At 41.6% G+C, this 20,141-nt stretch overlaps 1 protein-coding gene across 1 annotated transcript in view; it reads left to right on the forward strand.

Moving 5' to 3' along the window:
* Positions 1 to 20,141, forward strand: part of QTGAL (queuosine-tRNA galactosyltransferase) — a 2,423,197-nt gene that overhangs the window by 1,286,757 nt on the left and 1,116,299 nt on the right. The gene's annotated exons all lie outside the window — the stretch shown is intronic.

Consider the following 20,141-nt stretch of genomic DNA (forward strand, 5'->3'; position numbering starts at 1 on the left):
CCGGCTGCGCTGACACGGTCGAGAAGGATGGCATGATCAACCGTGTCAAACGCAGCCGACAAGTCGAGGAGCACCAGCGCCTGGGGGGAGTTGGAATCAGCCCCTCCCTTAAGTTCATCCAGGACAGCAGTGACGACCGTCTCAGTAGAATGACCCGGGCGGAAACCCGCCTGGTGAGAGGCCAGAAGGCCATGCCTCTCGATGTAAGAGGAGAGGCAGGAGGTGACGTGGCTTTCCACAATCTTCCCCAGGTAGGGGAGGAGAGAAATAGGCCTAAAATTAGAGGGTGAAGAAGGGTCTAGTCCGGGTTTTTTTATTATGGGGAAAACTTCTATACCCCATTCTGCCAGTTGCAAGGCTTCATGGAGGACAGCTTTTTGGGCTTGCTGGTTTGCTAGTCCGACTATGGTGGAATCACCATGGGTGTCTGTCTCCAGGCTCTTGAACTTCACCCATTCGATCATCCCCGAGGTGATGTGTTCAGGGAGTCAATGTGGCCGAAGAGTCGTACGATGTTTGACCTGTTCAGAATGTCAAAGGAGCCCATGGCTGTAAATCTGGGGGTGAACAGCAGCTCGTAAATAACTGGTGGCTTATTATTTTCTGGGGAGCACCGTTGTGCCCCTTCGCCAGGGGACTCATGCCTCTGATGAATTGGATGTGCAATGATTGTGTGGCGATCACCTGGGCACTGACTGTCTGAGATCGTGATTGGGGGGCTTGCCTCTCTTGACTGTCCATGCTGCTCATCGTTGAAAGCGCTCGGGTGTGGGGGGTTATTATATATGGTTCCTGATTGCTGGCTACCTGGTGCCTCAGTTGGTGGACCTACCAGACAGGGCAGTCCCAGCTGCGCTCCCAGATACAGTGGGCGTGTTGATTCTATCTTACATTGGGGGACCCAACCAGTTGGATCATTGATGCTGGAAAGTCCTCCGGAAACCACTTGTGAGGGCCGTGGTTATTGAGGTGAGTCCCCTGTAAGGGCCTTGAGCATATTGAGCTTATTGTGTGAGTCTAGGGAAAGTTACTAGCTCTCTGCGTGAGCAGTGCTATACTGGGCAGCCTCTTTTACAGGGGGGAGAGGGCGGCGGCAAGCGGAGCGCACAGGGGGACCGCAGGCTGGGAGACCTAGTCAGGCAGCCCCTTGGTACACACCCTCGGCTCTTACTTTGCGACTACCTCTAATGGCTGCCGCGCTCGCCACTGCCACTTACCTCCACGCTGGCTGGTCGGTTAGCCTCCAAAACTCCAGGCTCACCAGTTGCTCCGGTGCACGCTCCGGTGCACGCTCCGGTTCACACTCCGGAAAATTCCAAAGAGTCAAAAGATCCAAAAGGCACCCGACAGCTGCCTCAACTATGGATACTGTGGCCCCGCAGGTCCAGCTCGCAGCTCTGTTACAGGCTTCCGGGCTTATGTCCTCAGTGCAGAAATAGGTAACAGTAGGTCTGCGGGACAGCGCAGTTTTCCTTGTTCTGTCCACGCTGGGGTCGGTACCGGGAGCTGCCAGAAGCTACAGGGAGCTGCCCCTGCTGCTGGGGCTACTGGCGCTGCGCTGCAGGTGCTACGGTGGAGATGTTGGTGCTGCAGTTCAGGCTCGGCCCGTGACAGGGCTCTGACTCCGGCTCTGGCAGGATACTAGCGCTTCTGACGTGCACTGGCTCAAGCGCTTGCACACTGACTGTACACTAACAGCCATTATCCTGGAAAGGTTCAATCCTCTTTCCTATACATAAAAAAGGTGACCACTCTAACCCGGCTAATTACAGACTGATAGCCCTCCTTGACATTGAAGCTAAGGTCTATGCCCGCCTTCTACTTAAGGACCTGGAAACTTGGGTGGATAAGAACGGCATACTCCCACCCTCACAGACTGGCTTCAGGGCTAACTGTTCTACGCTGGATAACATCATAGCGCTTTCGTACCTCGCTAAGAAGGCCAAAATGCGGAATAAGCTGCCCCAGTTCTGTTGCATTATCGATTATTCAACGGCCTTTGACCGCGTGAACAGAAGCCGGCTCTGGGCAAAACTAGAGTCTTGGGGGAACCCTAGAGATCTTCTAAAGGCCATAAAAGCACTTTACGAGGGGACCTGGGTTCAGGTGAAACTAAGCGCCACATCTGCAACCACAAGAACTGCCACTAACTCGAGATTAAAGCAGGGGTGTGTCCTGGCACCCCTGCTTTTCAACTTGTACACTGCAGACATGGGGCAAGCCCTGAAAGATGCCAACCTAGCACCGCCCAGACTGGGGAAGCTGGTTCTGGGTACGCTCCAGTATGCAGATGACACAGTAATTATGGACCACACCAGGGTGGGCCTCCAAAGAGCCTTAAACAGTCTCGCCACGTACAACAAGGAGAACGAGTTACTCATTAATGTGAGCAAGACTAAGATAATAATCTTTGGCAAACATCCACACAAAACAAAAGCTTCATGGTTTCTGGGGGAACACCGTATCACCACGGCCCCATCCTACAACTACCTGGGCACATGGGTATCAGAGAGGGCCACTGCACTCAAACATCTGAAGACGCTTAAACCAAAAATTGATAAAATAATTACATCTCTAAGACGTCTAAGCCACGGCCTGGCCAGTCCCTCTGCAGATCCAATGCTGACAGTACTTAGGGCTAAATTGATCCCCGCCATCACGTACGGCCATATAGCCTATCCAGGGGCTTTTGAGAAAGTGGTCCAAGCGGCACAGGTGAAAGCTTATAAGATGGTGCTACAAGCCCCCAAACAGGCGCGGAATAACAGGGTGAGACTGGAAATAGGCCTGAAACGTCCTGAACTGGTACTACTGAGGGAACTGCTAAAATACTACATCAGAGTTCTGAAGTCGCCCAAAAACACCTTGAAGCACTCGCTAAAAACCATCTTTGGGGAAGAGGGCTCCCCATGGCAAGCCAAGGTGGAACTAGCCATTGATCTTCTGAAGATCGAGGGGCGGAATCTGCACTTACACGAAATCCCATATTCCGCCTGGGCAAAAGCCGTCAATCGCCAAGTCCAGTCTATTTCCTTTGAGCTAGACCTTTCCTCGCTCCGGCCCAACCCGCTAACGTTGGCCTTGGACAAGTCCTACATTCCTGGTAAACCTCAACCATACTTACAAGACTCACTAACAATCGAAGCAAGACAAAAAATTCTGTTTATTCGCCTCTTGGCCCTCAGGATAATGGACTTTAACCCACGTTAGGCACGCTCGGACGGAGCCACTGCCTGCCGACTTTGCAAATATCGCAGCAAATCCTGGCTACACTTGCTATGTTGGTGCCCTAAGCTGGCCAGTGACCGACAGCGATTGCTACGTCTGGCACTACGTATCTTGGGTCTCAGAACTTGCAGAGAGGCCTCGGATTGGTGTTTCTCTGAAACCACAACATGTTTATTAGCCAGGATAGGCAAGTTCATCCATCAAGTTAAAATGGCACTTGAAAACCAACTAAAGGACACCATCCCGAAGAGCCCTGTGACCCGCCGCCCTAAAGTTGGTAATCCACAGATAACACAGGGAGTCGCCGAAAAGCTGGGGCCGACTCAGGGGCCGATAAAGCCCACGGTGCAACTGAGGATGTCGAACTTTTACACGCCTTCCAGACTCTAGTAAGCGAGGTCTCATGATGACTCTAAAAACTTTAATTCTTTTTAATATTAATAATGTATAGTACCAGTGAACACTATCAGTATCGAGACCACATAGCTGCACCAATGGTCCCTGACCGGTGTAGGTCGAGCAGGGGGGGGCGTATTTTACTGTATTTTATTGTATTTTATTTGAACCAAACTGCATTTTTATACACTGTAATGATTTTAAGTAATCGCACAGTTTATCAATAAAACTTCACCTGTCCCAGCAAGACCTGTCTGGATTCCAAAGATTGGGGATCTGGTCAGAGAAAAGATCGCGGTGAAGAAGGAATTTGGGCCTTCTTACAGGAAAGCAGTACCTGTCTTAGCAATCAGCGGAACAAGATCAGTAGTACTACCGCCCCTTGCTGGTAAAAAGGAGAACAGAGTTGTATCAATCGACCTGGTAAAACCACAATCATGTGGCCAATAATAAGTAGTAGGCCCAGTGGACTCCCAAGATGTAGCAGAAGACCAAACCTTGCTACAATTCAAGAGGTTCAAACTGAGAGACTAATCACATTTGATAAACCTGCAGTGAATAAAGAAGGACTATGCAACATAGCCGTGGAACTTGTGCCTCTTGAAATCCAAATTGCAACAGCTCGTCAAGAAATACCGGTCTACAATGATGTAGCCTCTGACCATACAAATGCAAAGATTAATGAAAGTCCGGAAGCAATTCCAACAATTGACAGAACTGCATCTGGCTACTTCATCAATTTCGATGACTTTTCTGAAGATCCAAGTGAACATGAAGAAAAGCCAGCAAATAAAACTTTCAAAGAAAAAATAACTGAACTCTTTCATCAACTTGGAGAGATATATCTGATTTCACCATGGATTGAATTGTGGATTGTTAGGTGTACTTTTCCTCCTACTCTGGCTCATTTTGGTTTTAAGCTTGGGAAGAATGATTGATGGAAAATACAGTATAATGGACTCAGCAAGTCAGAAAATCAACTTGGTTCTAAAGCCTCACAGATCTTCTCACATTGAAAAAAGAGAACTATCCTCAGTAAACATCACAGCCATTCCTATACCTGGTGGTGTAGCATGGGACGCTACTGATTACGAAATCTAAAGCCCGATTGAACTCTTGAAATATCTACATCAGTTCAAGGTTTCTTTAAGTGACTTTGTATCACCTAGCACTTTCTCTGATGATTGGGACTTTGAAACTATTAATAATATAATGTCAGATTTAGAAATAACAGCAAAATTTACAGAACATGATTATTTAGAAGGTTCATCAGATTATGAAAAAATGTATTGCTTTAATCATTATGGGCACCACTATTTGCATAAATCTGCTAATCCTAGAAATGTTTTCACTTATAATCAATGGGAACATTGTCCAACACCGCCAAAAGGCAGCTCGAAAACATTTTATGAGAAATTCCCATACTTCTCAGGGTTTAATAACACTGATCCAGAAACGTTTTATTTTAAGATTATAAATAAGACAGAAATGAAAAACATGTTGACAAATACTAAACTGATATATTCTGCAAAATTTTATGAAAAATTGTCTACATTTGGTTTTGAATTTTGGAAAAACAACATTGAGACAAAAACTGTCTGGGGTACAAAAGACTGGCAGGTACAAGGTTTAGAATCATTATTCAGATCCTGCATGATCCCAGAACAGATAATGTTCCTGAATGACACCAATCAACAAACAACCTGTCTTGGCCTAGCCAGGATAAAGGACTTAAACAAACTGTCTATACCAAAGCCCATACCTGATAGTATTAGCACTACAGATGTGGAGATAGACGTATCCCATATTTTACCCCAAAATAGAACTAATCCTAATTGGAGAAAATAGTTGATCCGGCCCACAGACACTAATAACTGTCAAGATAGATTCCTGAACAAAGCACAGGGGTTCAAACAGAACAGGCCAGGCCCAAGATATTCCCAGAGACAACATCCAGGGATAATAACAACATACAGTGTAGGAATACTATGCCTCGAATGGCTACAGAAATCCACTGTCAGGAGGGACCAAGCACTCTTACCTGAGTTGATCACCAACCTTACCTGTAAGGTGCTTGATCGGTTTTGCAGAGACGCTATGGACCAATCTCCCAGAACCCTACCTTACAACCTGTGGTTCCTTTTCACACACTAGGGTGATGGATAGCAGTCAGGGAGAGAGGCCGGATCTGACGCTATTTGTGTTCTTGTAGTCGACCTGCAAACAACAAGAAATTCCTTAAAAGGTATCCTAAAATCCTGTCTTTTACTCTCTCTCTCTCTCTCTACCTCCTTCCATTATCTGATCAGTCTTGACGTAATCTCCTACCTGCGATCTACCAGTCTGGGCTTCGCTTCCTGGAAGTCGTCGTCTAGGCGTTAGTTGAATAATTGCTGCTTTAATATCGAAGGTGGTTGATCTGTCCGCCCCCAGACTTTTCTAGTTTGTTCTAAAAATAAACAACAACAATTTATTTGCACTTTCCTAAGACTTATTTTCCCTGCAAAATAATCTAACTGTTATTTTACTCACTTCTCTTTATGTTCTTGTAGTTCTAACGACTTCTCTGTAGTAGTTCTAGAGTTAAATTCACTTCCAAAACCTTTTCTTAAAAACATTAGGTTTAACATCTTTTTCACATAACATACATTTCAATTTTAACATGAAAACAGATCTCTGAAATATTAGGAGTCCGAGTTCTTTTACTCAAAAAATTGTCCAAAAATTGTTCGTAAAGCTAGCGTTGGGCGCCTTTCTTAATTAACGTACTTAGCTCTTCATTTCTCTGTCCAGCAGATGATAGCCTGAAGATTTCTAAGAATCGGAACTTTCAGCGTTGATGCAGGAAGTCTTCTGATGCATTCCTCCAGACGCGATGTCTCTGACGAGCCTTGAGCCTTGAAGACTAAGCAACTTCCAGAATCCCGGGTGTGGCTTTTATAGACCTGCCACACCCCGGGACGTTCTGAAAGCAACGTGCCACGCCCTGAGCCGTTCTCAGCTCCGTGAAAGGAGCGCTGTTCCTTCACTGTGTTAGTCATCACACAGCGCGCGAGCAAATGCGTGTCATTTTTAAAAGTGCGTCTTTTTTCCTGTTGCACTAAAGTTTCAGAACACGCTGCCAAAACATTCTACTGAGCATTATTTCCCGACCCCTTTGCTCCATACAGTTCCATACAGTATTACAATAGTCTATTTAGTGAAATACCAACACTACATGAATTAACATTAACCATTTATTCCTAGGTCACTGGAGTGCTGGTTGCACGGGACAGGGGTGGGTTTCTTTGAGAGGTATTTACTTCTAGCAAGGAAGAGAAACCTACGCAACGTGTAATGGGAATTGTGGAATAGTGGTTTCATGACAGTACCCTCCCCTTAGAATCCCCCCTAATACTGTCGGAACTGGCCTTGGTTTTCCTGGATATCTGTTATGGAAGGTTTTCAAGATTTTGGGAGAGTTTCGTAAATTTTCAAGAGGTTCCCAGGAACTATCTTCTGGACCGTAACCTTTCCAATCTACTAAATAGAATAACTTGCCTTTCACTCTTTTAGAATCTAGAACTGCTTTTACCTCATACTATGGTTCACCATCAACCTCGATTTCCGGAGGATGGATCAGTTTTCAGGTTTCAGGATTACATGGCTTAAGCAGCGAGACATGAAATACTGGGTGGATTCGATACGAGCTTGGTAATTTCAATTTCATACTGACTGGATTAATGACTTTTTCTATGGTGAAAGGTCCTATGAATCGAGGGCCAAAAGCTTTATGACTTTTCAATTTTAGGTTTTTAGTGGCTAACCAAACATTATCACCTACGGAATAGATTGGTTGCTCAGAACGATGTTTGTCAGCAAATTTCTTTTGTGTTTCTTTTGCGAGTACCAAATGTTGTTGGGCTTTTTGTTGAATAGAAACCAAATGATTTACATACTCTGTGACTGCTGGCGTATCTGAAACCTTTTTATCAATACCCAACACATCTTTTGGATGGAAACCATGAACACAGAAAAAAGGAGACATACCAATTGAGGAGTGATCTGAATTATTGTAAGCAAATTCAGCTGCCCATAGAACTTCCGACCATTCCAGATCATGGGTGGTTAGCAAACATCGTAAAAATTGTTCAATTGTCTGATTCGTTCGTTCAGTTAACCCATCAGTTTGTGGATGATAGCTTGATGAAATGCGCACTTCCATGTTTAAGGATTTACCTAGATTCTGCCAAAAATGTGACACAAACTGTGAACCCCTATCCGAGAGTACCACAGAAGGTATCCCATGTAGTTTGACTATTTGCGTGACAAAAATGTGTGCTAAATCAAAAGCTGAGGGGAGTTTTTTTAAGGGAACAAAATGAGCATATCTGGAAAAGTGATCTACAACAGTGAGTATGGTGGTGAAGCCCTGAGTGGTACGAGGTAACTCCACTATGAAATCAAGGGACACAGTATGCCAAGGCTGAGGTGGAACTGGTAAAGGCATAAGTAAACCATGTGGAGATTTATAAACAGCTTTGTTTCGACTGCAGACAGTGCATGTTTGAACATATTTTTGGATGTCAGTTAACATATTCGGCCACCAAAACCTCCTTTTAATAAGTTGGTACATCTTTGTAACCCCAGGATGGATTGATAAAATTGAATCATGATAAATCTGTAAAACTTTTTTCTAAAAAGATTCATTAGGCACAAATACTTGATCATTCATGAACAATATATTTTCTTTCCATTGCAACAAAGGGTAAAGCTTATTCCATTCTTCTTTCGTTTGTTTTTCTAGGACTTTCTTAATGTCAGACAAAACGTCAGAGTCGATAAGACCTATCTGAAAGCGTTCTTCAGAAATAATAGGATGTAGTGTTTCTTTTTCAACATTCAAATCATCACTTAACCCTATTCTAGACAATGCGTCGGCTTTGTTGTTTTCTTTTCCTGGGCGATAAGTAATGATGAAATCATAATCATTAAAAAACAGAGTCCAACGCAACTGGCAAGGGGTCAAAGCTTTAGCGGATCTGAGTGTCTGTAAATTTCTATGATCTGTGTATATAGTTACAGGATGACGAGCACCTAGCAAGTAGTGTCGCCATTCATTGAATACAGCTTTTATGGCCAATAATTCTCGGTCAGCTATGGCATAATTTTGTTCTGGAGGGGATAATTTTCTAGAATAGTATGCAATTGGATGTAATTGTCCAGTAATAGTACTTCTTTGAGGCAAAATTCCCCCTATAGCAAATTGAGAGGCATCAGCTTCTACTATAAAAGGCTGAGAGGGATCAGGATGTTTTAAAACCGGAACTGTTACAAATTGATTTTTTAGATCCTGAAAAGCTGATTCAGTTTCTGGGGTCCATTCAAATTTTGTATTTTTACGTAACAATTTTGTGATGGGAGTTATCTTTTGTGAAAAGTCTTTAATGAATCGTCTATAAAAATTTGCAAATCCCAAAAAACTCTGGATTTGTTTCACAGAGGAGGGACTGGGCCATTCAATTATTGCCTGAACCTTTTTTGGGTCCATTTCTATTCCAGCCGGACTAAGGATGTATCCCAAAAAATCTACTGTGGTTACATGGAATAAACTCTTTTCAAGTTTTACAAATAAGGAATTTTGTAAAAGCTGCTGAAGAATGGCTCGTACTTGCTTTACATGTTCAGATTTGTCCTTTGAGTAAATGAGAATATCATCGATGTAGACGATACAGCAAATATCCCTTAGCACTTCATTTATAAAAAACTGGAATGCAGCTGGGGCATTGCAAAGTCCGAAAGGCATAACCTGATATTCATATAACCCGAATTTTGTTCTGAATGCTGTCTTCCATTCATCTCCCCGTCGGACTCGCACCAGATGATATGCCCCACGCAGATCCAATTTTGTATAAATGGTGGCATCTTTGATTTGATCAAGTAAGGTTGGAATTAAAGGTACGGGATATCGATTTTTTACAGTCACATTGTTAATGGCACAATAATCTATGCACGTGCGCAATTCTCCCCCTTCTTTGGAATAAAGAAAAGGGGAGAAGAGACCGGAGACTTGGAGTGCCTAATAAACCCATTAGCTAAGTATTCGTCCAGATAATTACGTAGATGTTCATTTTCTTTCTCTGTCAGAGCGTAAATTCGACTACAAGGCAATGATGCCCCTGGAACTAAATCTATCTGACAATCAAAATCTCTGTGAGGAGGTAAGGTATTGGCCTTTTTCTTGTCAAACACATCAATCAAATCCTGATACTCATCCGGTACTCCAGCAATTACCAAAACACTTTTAGAATTCTTTGGGAAGTCATAACCTTGTATTAATAACTCAGAACCTGGGAATTGTTGAAAACATTTTGCATGACAATAATCAGATTTAAATAGAATACTCCTATTAGTCCAATCAATATAAGGATTATGTAGCACTAACCAGGGGATGCCCAGAATCAAACCAAATTGAGGAGCATCAATTATGTCAAATGTTATGTTTTCTACATGCTTCTCAGCACAAGTCATTTTCAGGATTTCAGTATGATGTTGAATTAGACCTGAGGTAAGTTCCTTTCCGTCCACTGCTCTAACTACTTCTGGAGAGTCTTTTACTACCCGTTGTAAACCCAATTTCTGAAATAACTGAGTATCGATGAAATTGCCAGTAGCCACAGAATCTATCAAAGCATCTATGGACCAAGACCGTTCCTTATTTACTTGAGACTGAAGAAGAATACGCATGCTGAGATGACAATGAGAGGCAGTTGGAGTTAAGGAGGCCAAGGTGATAAGAGAACTCGATAGATTGACCTCTTTATCTACCGAGTAGACTAGTTTTCCGACTGCTGCATCATTGCTACCTCTGAAGCCCTTGTTTTAGATCTTACAGGTCGTGTTGGACAGTCTTTTATAAAATGTCCGGCTTTTCCACAGTACATACACTGATTTAATTTCCTGCGTTTTTCTCTCTCATCCTTAGTGAGAGGACCTCTAACTGTGCCTATCTGCATAGGTTCCACCGGATCTAACTTAGCAGGGGAAGACTCTGTGCTTAGATTCCCTCTTTCTTTGAACACCATCATTTTAAAATCAGTTTTTCCTTTTTCTCCTTTTCTTTCTGAAATTCTATGGTTAAGTTTTACTACTAGATCTATAAAGTCTTCACAATCTGTAGGTGGATCTAGAATTTGAGTTATCACATCTTTTAAGTCGCTGCGTAAACCGCGATAAAATAGTGACAGAACTTCTAAAAAAAACTCTGGAACTATTTTTTTTCCCTGAAAAGCGAAATTATATTTTTCCACGTTCTCAAAATATTTACCTTATGGCACATGATCCTCTGCTTAAAGTAGAACTTTCTTAGAGAACAAGATTTCTATTTTTGAAAACTCTAGCGACAATATTTTGACTTAGCCTCTGGCACATGTACAGTCTTGTATAAATATGTGATGAAATGGTCTCAACCCTCTCTTCTGTATTAAGAGCCATTTCATGAATGTAAATTTCGTGCTTCATTCAGTCAATATTCCAATGTACTGAAAATATATTATCTGAATGATACCACCGCTTGAAAACGCACAGTATAATACTCATTTTTCGTGTTTATACCATTTCAAATGCATTTTATGTACTATGTACCAGCAGCCCGGAATTTCCCCCTGCTTCTGTATTGATTTGTCCTAGAACTCCCGGAGTCCGAAAGAACTGCGAGTTCTTAGTGATGTCTTATGTCCAACCTTACGTCAAACTCTGCACCTTCCAGGTATAAATATACCAGCATCTGCCCTAGCAAAACACAGAGTGGTTTGGAGCAGATCGAATATCTACTTGCCCGACGCCCTGCTGTAGCAAGTGCCGAAGGAAGCCGATCCTCCTGCTGACGCACTGAGAGAGACGCTGTCTTTTCTCCTGCCGAGAAATCCAGCTCCAGTGTTTCCCTGTCACCCTTGCGGGTTGCTGGGAGATCAAGTCCTGAGAGAGAGATACAAGACCTCCTTCATTCTATAACCAAGGTACGGAGCTGATTAGACCCTTAGAGAATTCTTGGTTTAGATTCTTGGCAGAAACTATCTTAACTCAAACTACATCTCACTTACTCCTTCCCACGTACTAGGCTTAGGTTAGGTACACCGGGGTAGGCGTATCTTAGAAGCACCAGTTGAGTACGTTTAGTCATTATTTTATCATTGTATGTATTTTATCCATTTTGAACACTGTATGGCTTAGAAACAGTATTATTTTATAGTACTCCTTTTACTGTACGCACTTTACTTTTTTGATAAGTATTGCGATTGTAGCAATTCACTTCTCTTGCATGAGAAAGAAGACTGTTCAATAAATAACCTCTTTTATTGAAAACGTCCGTCTCTCTGTTTCTCTGCACTTCTGGTGAAACTAAGCATGCACGATTGACTGAGTAAACTAGCTATCTATTGTTTCCGCGACTCTGGAGGTATACTCCTTATTCTTGAGGGAGCAAAGTTGTCATGTTTATGCGGTTGTCAGAAACTAATCCCTTCTTGTGAATTCGAGAACGTTTCTAGTGACATCTGAGCTAGCTGGCATTCATAATTAAGTCTAACATATTCAATAGAGACCTAGTCGACCTAAGTCCTACGTCTAAACTATCGTTTAAGTTATTCCAATGCGCAGAGCCTATTGGGAATATAGGAACTACACTACAATGTCTTTTGCTATGCTGCATTCGAAGCAGTTGTTGGTTGGTGCCCTTCCCTTTTTTGTGAAGTCTAGTCCTGTGATATGTTCAATGTCGCATTTTTAGCAGAATTAAATGTCATCTGGATCTGATTTCTATCACACGGTTGCATTAAAGCAGTCTGCCAATCAACGTACTCTAGGGGGTTTATTGTTTTTAAATAAGTCAAGTCAAGTCAAGTCAAAAATACTTTATTCGATTAATTAAAATCATAAAAGTATACTACAAGCACAAAAACACATATAACAATGTAATAGGCGTACATTTCATTCATTTTTCACTTTTCATTTTTCACCAAGACAATACATTATGTAGTATACATTAAAAAGATGTTAAAAAGGACGTTTAAAAAGAACATTTATGCAGGATGGATCGGGTTCAGGTGTTACTTTAACTTGTAGATAAATCAGACCCCTTGATTTAAGACATCACTTTATATTCTAACGGTAATTCATTACCATATTCAAAACGATTAAAACTATACTGAGCAAATTTAATTATGCAAATCATAAGGAACATGTTTTATAGTATGCTACATCTCAATATTTACATAGTTCATTCAGCTGTTGAGGTATTCAGTGATCTAAGTCGTTTAGCTCTCATGGCTGCAACCAGAAAGCTAGCAACCCCAAACATTACAATAGGGGTCTCCATAATTTGTAAAAACAGCAATGCGGGTTTCACTTGCATAAATCCCCTGTTTCTCAAAAGCGGTAGTAAATATTTTTCTCTCCCCTCTACAAAAAAAGAGCAAAAAAATACAAAATGGATCTAGTCTTGGTCAGAGAAAGAATCGCATTTACATGGGACATGATCCATTGGCTTGTTCCATTTCGGATAATCACCCAGAAGGAGGTGCATCTGATTGAATCGGAATTTTGTGAGAAGCCACCGGTGGTAAGGCCTATTCACTACCCTCAAATAAGGCTGGATGGTCATGGTTGAAACAACAGTATAGTGAGCCCTAACTGTTGTTTTCTCTATTTCTTGGGCTTCACGAAGCATGTCCCTAGACTCTAAAAAATGTGTTTTAATCCATGTGACATCCTCTTTACATAGCCTCTCGGGATTACTATACAAATCAGGGCGACCCAAATGAGTAGCAACAGACTTAATATAGCTTAGCCATTTTATATCTTTAACTCTGTCTCTCCCCATGCAGTCTATAATAATTTGTCGGTTTAGCATCAGGTTCGGGTTCAGCCACATTTTCACCCAAAGAAGTAGTGGGGCCAGGTTAAGGGCATCCTCAATGTATCCTTGCCCTAATTCTGTCAAGACAGAGAAGATGGGTGTAGACTGTGGTAAGCCTAAAAGTGAGCGCATGGACCTATTCTCTTCCTTCTGAATCAGTGCTAAGTCCCTGAATCCCCAAATCCCAGCCCCATATCTAGCCAGAGCCAAAGTTTTGGCTCTATACAGTTTGAGGATGGCTTCAGTTGGTTTACCCCCCAGTCTCTTAGCAAAACTCAGTATCGCAGCAAAAGACCGCCGTATAGCCATTGCTTTATTTGCGACCTGCGGGGTCCAGTTGCCCATGTCATCGAAGATGACTCCAAGGTATGTAAATGTTTTGACTTTGGATAAAATCACTCCATTGCATCGTAGGGTTTTTGTGGTGTTTTTACCTTTCCCAATGGACATAACGTGCGATTTTTCCATATTTACAACCAATCTTAAATAGAAGGTGGTTGTATTTACGTCCACTTTTCATAAAGTTTGTTATTAGCGCTTACTCTTGCGCAGTAGGTTGTAGTGTTAGAGGCATCCCTATTGTTTGAAACCATGTGATGACCCTTGACTACCATCCTTTTAATTGACTATTGGTGTTTTATTTTGCCCTAGCCTGAATGTACGTTCTGTGTATGCCTTTTTCCTTGAATATATAATCTTGCAGTCTTAAAGTTGGAGCTGCCACAGAGTAGAGTAGCCTTGCCAAGAACAGAACGTGTGGGATATGAGAGAGTGAGAGTGAGAGAGAGAGAGAGATATGTGCATTATGTTGTGCACTGAGAGATAAATTGTGTGATGCTATAGGGAGTGTTGCACAAATGTTCATTGTGTTGTACATTGCGAAGTATTATGAAGTTCTTACTATTGACATGCCCTCATGTCATCTTGAATTCTGACTCTGTCTTGCTTGAGCTTTTTGCGCGCACAGGTAGGCCCCCAGCTTACTCAAGTTGTTTGGGTTACTCACATTCAAGGTTGTTTTGTTTTCTCCTGGATGGAGGCTTTTGTAAGCTTCACTGGGATAATGTGTGGAAAGTTTGCTTGGTGCCTTTCAGAGCAGAGATTTTTGTTGCCAGAGAAATGTGTGGAATATACAGCTCTGTCTCGGAGTCAAAATACAGGGGCCTGGCCAGCTTCTGCCTTGACCTTGCCACCGACCAGTACGGTTAGCTCAGTTTTTCGGAACAGAAGAAAGGGGACGAGGTTTCTAGAACCTTCACCTAAGGTTGAGTAAAAGGTATTAAAGGCGGGGGATCTTGGCAACTAGATTGGAGCTCACTTGTGGGGCAGACGTGTCGTCACAAGAAAACAAAACTTGAGTCCCTGTCGAGAGTTATGCCTGGCTGTCAAAGGGCTCCTCCAGCTTGAGTTTGCAAGGATGTTGAGTTAACGATTGGTGAGGTGATTTGTTTCTGATTGTTGCCATTGTGATGTGTGGCTCTTTGCATGCATATTCAGTTTCCTGTGGCTATAACAGTCATTGTGATGCGTGACTGTCAGTGTGCACCTTCAGTTTCCAATGACTATAATCATCTGAGGTGTTTTCTTTGAGTATTGACTTATTGATGTGTGAGTGACTCTGTGTGCACATCCGAGTTAATCACCTGGTATATTTAGTGTATTTAGTGTATATATCTTTCTGAGTTTCTGAGTTCTTGCAGGACGTCCAGTTATTATTTTCATCCGCTTGTGTTTATTATTATCCATGCATTTAACTGTTGCATTTGCCAAGTGTGTTATTATTGCATATATATATATATCTATAAACACACCTCCTTCGCAGGAATGAATACGCACTCGCAGGATCTTCCGTTTTAAATTTTAATCATTCGCAATTTCCAGCATCATATAAATACCGACGCGTTTCTCCACCAAACTGGCGGCTTGCTTACGGTGGATATTTACAATTACACACCATCCTCCATTAAGAAGTGATCTACCAAACACGTGATTCATCATGTCACTTCCTGTTACTAGTTGCTAAGAACTATGGGGTTTGTAGTTCAACTAATACATTCTATATACATAAATATGTATAAACATTTACAAATTATGGCAATCGGCATATTTTTAAAGATGTTGCTCATTTCAATAGATGTTTGATTTATGCGTTCGGACCAACGATGTTTTTGTTTTAGCCATTATTAAGCTATGTTTTTGATTTACAAAAACTTTATTGATAACTCGTTACACACAAGATTGGATTGATCAACCCCCTATATTTAGTGAAGGGTTCCCATTCTATGTTTAATCAGGTTACCCTTATCCGCTGAATAGTTGTTACTATTTATTAGTTAGGCGGTGTTTACATCATATAGACTGTTACTCGCCCTCCAGTGGGCGTATTTGTCATGTGATGATTATTATTTTTTTGATTTTTTTTTAGGTACTTCTCCTTCTACAACATTAGTTGTGTATTATTTCCCTTTATTTATGGGCCCTTCAATGGGAAATGATGTTGTCTGATGTCCGATTACATTTATTTAAGTTTTAATATATATTTTTGTGTATATCTCTATTTGTGCCGTGCCTGTGTGCTACCCCCATAGTTTCACAACTTTTTTTTATAGGTTTATTCATGACAATGAACCAAGGATGGATTCCTATATTTTGCTCTTTGTTCATCTATTTACAGCATCATACAGTATTCCTTTTCTAAGGATATCTGTCGCTACAGATGCACATACAGTTCCTCACTTTGATTCAGACCATTTGGATGTAAAGTTCGAAAGTTCAATATTTGTCGTGACTCTCTGCATCTCAATTTCCGCTCTCTGTCACCACCTCTCACATGTGGTATAATTGTCTCTAAAGCATAGAATTTTAAGAGTTTCCAATCTCCATTATGCATGGCCTCCATGTGTTTGGCGACGGCATTCCCTCTGTCCTTATTTACCGTCGCCCTTACATGTTCAAGAATCCTTTTTTTCAATTCATTTTTCGTGCTACCAATATATTTCAAAGTACAGGGACATTCAATCACATATACAACAAAGTCAGTCTTACAGTTTATCAGTTCTTTAATTCTCCAAGATTTGTTATTTGGTAAGATTACTTCTGTTTTGTTGACTGCAATTTGACATACTTTGCACTGTTGACATTTCACAAAACCTTTCGTTTTTAGCCACTGAGTACCCTTCTTCTTTTTTCTTGGTCTTGATGGTGACTATGTACAAGTCTGTCTCTCAGATTTGTGGCGCGTCTGAAAGTGACCTCTGGGTGTTTTCCCATTATTTTCCCAGTTGTTTGATCTAGTTGCAACAATTTCCAATTCTTTCTTAAAATGCCAACAATCTGTTTTGCTTTTCTTGTATGATTTATGATGAGTCTCACCTTTGGTTCTTCTGATTGTGAATTGTCCTTACATTTGATTTTATTTGCAAGGCGTCATCCCTTTTTTTTCTCATTGGCTCTTTCCCAACATTTTTTGATTACTCCTTTTTTGTAGCCACGTTGTTTGAATCTTATCGCCATTTTGCAACTGTTCGTTTTCCACTCATGTTCTTCCGAACAGATGCGTCGCAGCCTTAAAAACTCTCCATATGGGATGTTGTCTTTTACTGATGATTTATGGAAACTATCCGCATGTAATGTTGAATTAGTAGATGTCTCTTTTGTATGTAGTGTGGTTTCTACCTTGTTGTCATTAATGTAGATTTCAGTGTCCAGGAACGTTGCTTTATCACGACTGATATTATATGTAAACCTTAAATTTGTGTCAGTCGAATTCAAGATTCCAAAATATGTCTCAAATTCCTGGGCCGACCCGTCCCACACTATTAGGAGATCGTCGATGTATCTCATCCACTTTGCTATTTTATTGACATGTTGGTCATTGTCAGGATGCCATGCTACTTGTTGTTCCCACCAACCCATAGTGAGACATGCGTACGCCGGGCTGAAGGAGAAGCCCATTGCGCATCCTTTGATTTGTTGAAAGATTTCTTCACCAAAGAGAAAGATGTTCTGAGTGAGGCACGTCTCCACCATATCCATTAGCATCTGATTGTGTTTTTTGAATTGGATGTCTCTTTCTTTCAGAAAAAAGGCGCAGACCAATAATCCAATGTGGTGGTCAATGTTTGTATATAGTGAAATCACGTCCATCGTGATTAACATGTAGCTCGATTGCCATGGGAGATCCTGGAGGTGTTTAAGTAGATCAGTTGTGTCACGCAAATATGAACTTAAGTTCAAAACAAAAGGCATAACAAAAAAATAAATATAGTTGGCCACTGGTTCCATGAGTGAGCCCTTGGCCGATACAATCGGCCTCCCTGGTGGTTTCAGTGAATTCTTATGCACTTTCGGTAAGAAATACATTGTGGCGGTTACTGGATGTTCTGTCGTTAGAAACTTGCATTCATCGTTATCAATTAAATTATTTTGCTGCCATTCAAGAATTTTTTTATTTGCTTTAAAGATTTTCGTTGGATTTTGGTCAAATTTTTTGTAATAGTTCTTATTTCTTAATTGTGAATGAGCTTGAAATACATAATCTTTCTTATCGAGAATAACAATGTTTCCGCCTTTGTCGGCCATTTTAATTGTTATAGTTTTATCCTCTATTAGATTTTTTAATGCTTGTCTTTCTTCTTTTTGTAAGTTATCCTGACATTTCATGCCTTTGATTTTATAAATATCCTGAATCACTGCCTCTTGAAATATGTCAATTCTATTACCATGTGGTAATTGTGGATAGAATTTAGAGGAAGGTTTTTTGCCGCTTAATCCTGCTCCTTTTTGTGGGCATACTCCTGATTCTGTGATCATATCACTTTATTCCATTGTGTCTAGATTTACTAGAGTGACTAATGCGGGCATATCTGTTGTTACAAGGCCTTGTTCGTCCACATCTGACTCCATCCTTTTTTTCTTTTTCATTTTCGTGAAATTGGCCATTTTTTGGTTTTCGTGAAAAATCTTTGCGAGTTTTATTTTTCTTATATATTTATATATATCAATGCGTGTTTGTGCCATATCCATTGATTCTGTCGGACAGAAGTTGATTCCATGTTTTAAAACTGAATTTTCATATGTACTAAGAGGACGTGATGATAAGTTCTTAATGACCAATTCGTCATTTACTGCATTTTCCAACCAGTTTACTTCGAGGTTTTTTGTCGCATGCTCCTGGTTCCTATTTTCTCGGAGCCACTTCCTCCTTTTGCCTCTTCTTGTTTTTTTGATGATGATGGTGCCCCGGTTCTGGGTACCCATTTGCGTCCTCTCCCACTTGCTCTTAAACCTTGGTTTTGATTTTGTTCCCAAAATCTCTGTTTGAGGACCAGCCTCAGGTCCCCTAAAAAATCCCTAGTTGTTTGGTCTTCATTTTCTTCTGACCCATTTTCACTCGCTCCTGTTGATGTTAAAGATGTTGCACTTGTGGAGCTCTGGAAGGCCGATTTATGTGAACTTTGGTCTTTAAAGATATCAAACTTTTTCGCATAAGTGAATATACACCCTTGCGCATAGTCCTCTTTATCTCTTTGGTATTTTGATTGTTTGCGGCTTTTTACTATTTCCTCATGTTTCTCTACATATTTCTCAAGGTCTCCTTTCAATTTTGTCATTTCTTTTTTTTTTTTACAAAAACCTTTATTGCGTCTTCAAATTACACAGCGTAATGCCTACATCCCAGTGGGCTGGCCGCTATATCAGTTTGTAGGACATAGGAAATCTGCGCCCAATTAGTGCAACATTTTTGTTTCATTCACATAATATGTCCGTTAGCAAGAGGCAAAAAATATCCCCGTGAGTATTGGTTTTTGGTTTTACTCCCCCCCCCCCCCCTCTATAAACAACAAGAACTTAAAAGTACAGTTAGGAATATTAACGTTGCGGAAAATACAATTGACGTTACATCACGACCCCCTCATCTAAGTGTGTTTATTCGGCTTCCCTCTGCCGTCCGCCCGGTGCCCCCGGCTACGATGCTTGTGTTCGAGTATGTATCCTCACTAGGCTATGAGTTATCGCTTCCCCTCCCCTCCTCCCTACAAATGGACGTGGTGGTGCACCCCTTCTCCATTCCTCCCTCCCTCACCAGGCCCCTCGGCTTTCAACTCTCCTCTTCTTCCTCATCTGAATCTGCTAGATCGTCTTCTGGCAAAGGGTCACAGATCTCCCCTCTATATACATTCCATTTGGTCCAAATTTTATTCCATTTCCCCGGACAGGCTCGGCTGGAGTACACCGCCCTTTCGGTGATCATTACCCTATCCATGTTTAGACACCAGGCCGCCTTGGTTGGCACTTCTGCTACTCCCCATCGTTGTGCAATATCACGTTTCGCTATACTCATCCCCACTGTGGCCCAAAGTTGCCCCTGTCTATTAATATCTGTGGGTGCCCATACGTTCAGTAGTCACCTCCTCGGTTCCGGTAACAGGGATATTACTAGTGTTTGCGAGATAGTTCTCATTATTTGCCTCCAATATTCCTGGATCTGGGGGCATTCCCATATAGTGTGGAAGAACGTTCCCTCCTCCCCGCATCCCCGAAGGCAATAGGGGTGCTGCGCCCGTGAAATGCGGTGTAGCATTGTCCTCGTATAGTATACCCTGTGCAGTATTTTTAATTG

This window comes from Lissotriton helveticus, chromosome 7, assembly GCF_964261635.1.
Source record: "Lissotriton helveticus chromosome 7, aLisHel1.1, whole genome shotgun sequence".
NCBI classification, from domain to species: Eukaryota; Metazoa; Chordata; class Amphibia; order Caudata; family Salamandridae; genus Lissotriton; species Lissotriton helveticus.